The following is a 6757-nucleotide window of genomic DNA, read 5'->3' as shown; positions in this document are numbered from 1 at the left end:
ACCAGGCCCCGCCCCTCACCACTGCCGTTGGTCGGTCAGCAAAGACCCCACCCATCTCCTTCCGCGTGGCTCCGCCTCCTCCGCGGGCCCCGCCCTCAGGCCTATTAGACCGCTGACTGAGGGCTACTGATGTCCCACCTCTCCTGCCCCAGGTGGAAGTTAGTGATGCAGTGGACTTGCCTGGGGTCAAAGCGCCAGAAGGGTAGTTCAGGGTGCACGCCCACCACCTGCAGGGAATCCAGGCCTTGCCTCTCTGGAACCGAGAAGGAACTTATCTCATCTTCCTCCAGTCTGCACACCCTGTGCATTTGGGAGGTGGGGGGAGGATCTGCAGGGGGTTGGGGTACTCCTTTGGTCTAGCCTGAAGGAACAAGTCAGAGGGTGAAGTGATCCATCAGCTCTGGAAGAACAGGCCAGGATGGGAGGGGCCCGTTCCTAGACCTCGATATTCTTCTGATCCCATGGAGTGTCTTGTCAGAAGTGTGCCCAGTGGCACACCCAACCTGGAAAAGCTTGCTTTTCCTGCATACTCAGTGAAGTTAAGAAGGGGGCCCCCTAGTAAGATAAATCCCCAAATCTTTGTAGGGATTTTAAAGGCAGGCTATAGGGTGAGAGGGCTGTAGCTTATCATTCTTATGAGACTGATACGCTACCTATTGTGCTAACAAGGCATCTGTAGCTTGTCATTCTTAGGAAACCTTAGGTAAGAGATTTTTTGAGACATTGTAGTCGAAGTCTGAGAAGACTGTCATCACCCCAGGTCAGGTTGCAGGACATGGTGACAGCTGACAGCTGTGCTGGGAAAGTTCCAATCACTGGTCAAGGTCAGAATGGGAAGCCCCATGACCACCTTTTCACCTACTGTCCCCTTCTCTGTCCTAAGGGGCTCTGAGGAAAGCTCACAAACAAGTAGAAGCCAGGGTGAGGGCCTTAATTCAAGGAGAACCTTCAGACCTGTGAAGATTCAGGGTCAGGTGAGCTTTGTGAAATGGTCCAGTCTGCACATAACTCTGGCTCCCCCACATCTGAGGCATGACCAACGAAGAAGTTCAAACTCCTAGCGATCTCTGCATCCACATCTGCAGCCAAGAATGCCACAGCTGTCCTTGGAAGCCCATGTCCAGGAGGTGTTTAGCCAAGGACTGTACAGCATGTCTCTGGAGTCCCCACCCCACCAGTTGGAGGTGACGGTCATACACACCAATGACTGGAATCTCTGTAGCCTGAGCAGCCAAGGTGCTAAAAGGTAACATTAACATGCCATACTACAGACCGCCCATGTTGAGAAACCCTCTCATCTTTTTTTGTTTGTTTGTTTGTTTTTTGTTTTCAAGACTGGTTTTCTGTCTGTCACAGCCCTTGCTCTCTTGGCATTCTCTGTAGACCAAGCTACTATCCTCAAACTCTGCCCCCTGAGTGCGCTAGAATTAAAAGCATACACCACCACTCCTGGCTGCCTCTCTCATTCTTTACATGGTCCTTTCAGAAAGCCAAAAGCATACCATCAACTAAATGAGACATTGCTTAGATCCTAAGGTGCAGCTCCTAATTTAATAAGACATGTGGCAACTATTGTAAATGAGGAAACAAGCTTTGTAGTTGTGTTAACTTGCCTGTCCAGGAAGTGTACCCTTTAGATCTCCAACCTCAAGGCAAGCAACTTGCCCACTTCTCAGCTGTGGGTGGCTAACCCTTTTGGAGCCTATTCCCATGCACAGTATTTAGGTTCTGCACAACAGCCATGAGAGAGCTTTGATTTGAGCCAGAGGTAGCAATAGTTCATGGAAGTATAAAATCACAACCATAATTAAGCAAAGGACACTATAAAAGGCCAAGGAGGGTGGTCATGGAGAGAAACAGGCAGGTTCAAATGGCTTTTTTTGGTCTGGAATTCAGAGAAAGAATTAACAATTACAATGAAGGCAGATGGCAGCCTTGTGTTCAGCAAAGTGCCCTGGGACAGTTGGGACGTCTGGAGCCTGGGGATTTGGGTCCTAGGAAGTTGCTGTGGTCTTTTCCATGAAGGGTAACCAGGTCTAGTGAATGTCCCCAGGATCCATGGCTGTGTCTGAGATAGTACCTTAGACTTCTTCCTGCAAAGCAACTCTGGTGTGTATTGTCTCTCCCCACCCTGTAATTCCTTTTCTGACAGCTAAGACTGAAATCTTTTCCAGGAGTGCCATCTACTGGTAGATTTAGGAATAGTTTAATTGTAAACACTAAATTTCCCCACTTAGAGAGCTCACAGTGCACATCCTAGGGGCTAGCTCTTCACCAGGTCAGTAATTGATTTGAAATGATGTTGACTATCCTCACAGGGTTGACAGGATGCTGTGGAGCCCTGGATTCCCATCTCCATCTTGAAATCAGAGCAGGTGGGAATATCTGCGCAAGACCTTTTAACAGTCCTTCATAGAAGAAAGAGGTGTGGAGAGTCAGGTTCCTGCCACTCCCTCCTGCCTGTGCTGCCCAGTGGCATTCTCCTGTCCTAGTCATACATGGAGTTGTGAGGCAGAAGGCTGACTGAAGGAGGCAAGGGTGGGACTTGGTTGCCATACTGTTATCTTGCCACCTGTGCTTCTGTAAGGAACCCCAATGAACTCATTCATTCAGCAACCCGGACTTGTATGGAAGCAGGCCCATCAGTGCCCTATCTGATATGAGTAGAGGTTTGTTTATCTCTATCCATGAAAAGCCACACAACAGAGGCATTTTTGCAGATGGAGATGTATGTGGGTCAGAGGACAACTTGTAGGAGTCATTCTCTCTGTATTACATCAGTTCCAAGGGTTGAACTTAGGTCATTAGACTTGGCTGCAAGCGCTTTTACTTGCTGAGCCATTTTTACTAATCCCTCCTTGTTGCATTTATTAATTTTTTTAAGAATTATTTTAAGTGGATGAGTATTCAGGAGTGTCTGGAACCACATGTATCTGCACCATGTATGTTCCTGGTGCCCTCAGAGGACAGAAGATGGCATTGGGTTCCCTGTAATTGGAGTTAAGGATGGTTATAAACTACCATATGGGTGCTGGGAACTGAATCTGAGTCTTCTGCAAGAGCAAAAGGTGCTCTAAACCACTGTGTCTGTCTCCATGTTTTAAAAGAGGGTTTCTCATAGGCCTGGAACTTGCTGAGTGGGCTAGTCTGCCTAGCCAGTGAGCCCTGTATTACCTGGCTCTGCCTCCCTAGCACTGGGATTAGAAGCCTATGTCACCACACCTGCTTTTCTTTCTTTCTTTGTTCCTTCCTTCTTTTCTCCCTTCCTTCCTTCTCTTCTCCTTCTCCTCCTTCTCCTCCTCCTTCTCTCTCTCTCTCTTTTTTTTTTTTTTTGACATGGGTTCTGAGAGTTTAAACTCAGGTCTTCATGCCTGTAAAGCAAATATTTTATCAACTGAGCCGTCATCACCCCAGCGCCCCCTCTCTTTCTGTCCCTCTCCAGATTCTTGATGGCAAAAGCTGGTGAATGCCAGAGCAATGCTAGCCACACAGTTGAAGTGAATGTGTGCCCTAAGCAGCTACAGCCTCTGTGAGCGGCAGCCTCTACTTGTCCTTCCAGCAGACCTTTCCTTTGCCTCTATGAAGTGGGTGTGGACACCAGCACATAGGAGCAGAGACAGCACACCATTCCAGCAAGCCCTGTCTCCAGCCGTGGAGATGGTATTCAGGAGTGTCTGGAACCTAGTGTGACTCCCATGAGAAGATAACTGGACCCTCTGAAGGCTCTGGGCTCTGGGAGCCTGTTTTTGTTTTGCCTCACTAGTCATTTTTGAAATCCTAACTTGCAGGTGGGCAGACCACAAAGCAGGTAATAGGATAAGTCCTTTTCCAAATGAACCCCAACGCCCTTCAAGCTCTCAGCCTTGGTTCTTAACTACTCTTGCAGAGAACAGGCCCCTGTACAGTGAAGCGGGCAGAGGAACAAATTGGGATCACTTGAGCTCTAGTAAAGAAGAAATCTGACACCCTTACCCAGGAGCAAGCACACACACTGGAAACTGAGGCGGGAGGATCATGTGTTCCAGGCCAGCCTGGGCTACATGAAGCTCTGTCTCAAAAAACAAAATGCCATGAGTGACACACCCTGCCCCTGCTCGTGGGCAGCTCCTCAGGCCCTTCAGGCTTCTGCATTGATCCCTCTCACCTCTCAGGCCTTGCTTGTTCCTCTGCCCCAGCTCTCTGTGCTTTAATTCCTCAGAGAACCCCAGCCCTGCATGCCCCCCTCCCCACCCTGCTTCTCTGCCTTTCGAATACTGAGCTCCTCTAGGGTGGACAACCTGTGCGCAACCCACCTCTGGGTTCAAGGCCCCCAGCAGCATACACCTTTCACTTGGGGGCCACAGACTTGTTGTTTTTAAGACAGGGTCTCTCTTACTATATAGCCCTGGCCTGGTACTTGCTATGTAGACCAGGCTGGCCTCAAGGTTACAAAGTTCTGCCTGCCTCTGCCTTTCAAGCACTGGTGGGGTTACAGGCTTGCACCACCCCATGTTCTTTTGTTTCTGGATGTGTCCTAATGGATCTGTGCTCTTACAGACACAGTGTCAATAAATAGTTGTTGAACTGAACAATTAGACTCAACTGTATGTATAATTATGAAGTAAAACAAAAGGAGGTCAGTACCACGTGTGAGTACACACACACACACACACACACACACACACACACACACACACTGTCATCATGGTGCAGATGACTAGATTTGGGTTTGTGTGTTTGAGAGCATGTGTGCCACATGGCCCTCAAGAATTTCTGGAATTCAGTAAAAAGGGATCAGTGGAATTTACCTTACTTAAAGATAACTTTCAAGTTCAGAAGTATTTATGTGCTTTTGAAAAAGATCCCCAAGATGACAGGAAATTCTGATGAAGAGATTAATCACAATCCTAGAAGCACATCTACCCTCTAAAGAACTCTGCCTCAGAACCCAAAAAGGCTGTGGTCATACTGGGCCTGATGATACATGCCTATAAACCCAACACTTGGGAAGCTAGTGGGCAGGAGGAGCATTGTTGCAGGCCAGTGTGGTCTAAATGAGGCCTGTCTCAAACAAACATGAGCGGGACACATTGCTGCTATCCTTCTGCAGCTCCTTAGGTGATGAGGAGCCTGAGGTGAGGCCAAGCTGCTCCCTGCTATCAGTGCTCAGGGGTAACCCAGGAGGCCTGTGGACAGGGAAGATGGAGGAGGAGGTTAAGGGTAGGAAGCAGTGGCTCTTGCCAATAGTCAAGGAGCCACCTCCACAGCTGTCTGTCTCTATAAGAGAGCAGGGGTTGGCCCAGCTCCCTCCTGGAGAAACAGGTGCTTAACCCTCAGCACCACAAGATGCTTCTGGAACAGGGAAGCTAGCGGATCATGTTTGTTTTACAACCACACACACTGACACTTCCCTGTTTAGAGAAGTAAATTTGGAGAGGAAGGGCAGTGGCTAAACCAAAAGGCAAGGAGGCTGGTCAGGGCATGACAGACTACATGAAACAGCAGGGATCTGGAAGGTTTGGTGATCTCAGTGTCCCACTGACAGGATTCATTGATCCCGTAGATAAGGTGATTAGGAGCTGAAGAGGGCAGGTATCTCCAAGTCTGTCTGTGGCACTGGGTAGATGTAGGAGCCATTGGCTTGGTAGGGCCTCTGATGGCAGGCATAACAGCTCAGCTGACAACAGAAGGATAAGATACATCTTGAGCTGTGCAGTACCCATTGACCACAGAACACAGTTGGATGTAGAAGAAAGAATGGGTATCCGGCAAGGGGAGAAGTTACACCCCAGGCCTCTTAGGATGTCCACACATGCTCTGTGGCTGAGAGAAGCTGATGACTGGGGTCACAAAATGGACTATGGAGAGAGGACTGGGGTAGGATGCAGGGACAGGGACACTGATGAGACTGAGACTGTTGTCCCTAGGAGGTAGTATTGGAGGACTGGTCAAATGTGGCCACTTCATGTGGGCCCAGAAAGAGTTCTCACACATTTGCATTCTTACAGCTAGAGAAAATAACACAAGAGCCAAGGAGAAAGCCTTGAACTTTCAAAGTTGAGCCAGATAATCTGAATACAATGGTGTGTGTGGTCTCTGGACAGTGTGCTCAAGACTGTGAGGGAGTCACCTTTGTTTCTGCCCTGGTGCTGTGAGAGCTGATATCAAAGCTTTTTCCTCTCATTTTGTTTGTAGTTTGTAGTTTTGTAGCAATGCAGGCTCAATTTTCCTCCTGGGAGCGTGTATCTGTGTCTTCAGGCTAACATGTTTTTTTTTAAAAAATAGCTAACAAAGGGGATTTTTTTTTTTTTTTTTTTTTTTTTTAAGGAGACAAAGGCATCCGTGCCTTCAAAGGGAAGAGTTGCTGCAGGATTCTGTCTCTGTTCTTGTTGGATGTAACTTGGCTGAACAGTGGCGCTAAGCCCCTCCCTCTCTGTAGGTGCCCCCATCTTGCCTTCTCTGCCTCTGAGACCCCATGAAAATGGATGCCCATGGGTAATTAACATGTGGCTTCTCTCTCTGACTCATCCCAGGCTCAAATCTTGAGAGCTGGGCCCCAATCCCATTTCCTGGCACACCACAGAAGAATCCCCTTGCTCACAGAACCCGAGGTCCAAGCGCCTTTCTGACAGTTTCCCAAACTTTCTGGTCCAGGGAAGCAGCTTTATGCTGCATTTAGCCTTCAGGACATTGTCTGTTATTGATGCCGCCTTTTCCCTTGTTGTATAAGGTACAGAGGGCTGGGACATGCAAGCTCGAGGACCTGGGTTTCATCTTT

This window comes from Phodopus roborovskii, unplaced genomic scaffold (genome assembly GCF_943737965.1).
Source record: "Phodopus roborovskii unplaced genomic scaffold, PHOROB, whole genome shotgun sequence".
Lineage (NCBI taxonomy): Eukaryota > Metazoa > Chordata > Mammalia > Rodentia > Cricetidae > Phodopus > Phodopus roborovskii.
Note: the sequence above shows the minus strand (reverse complement) of the source record.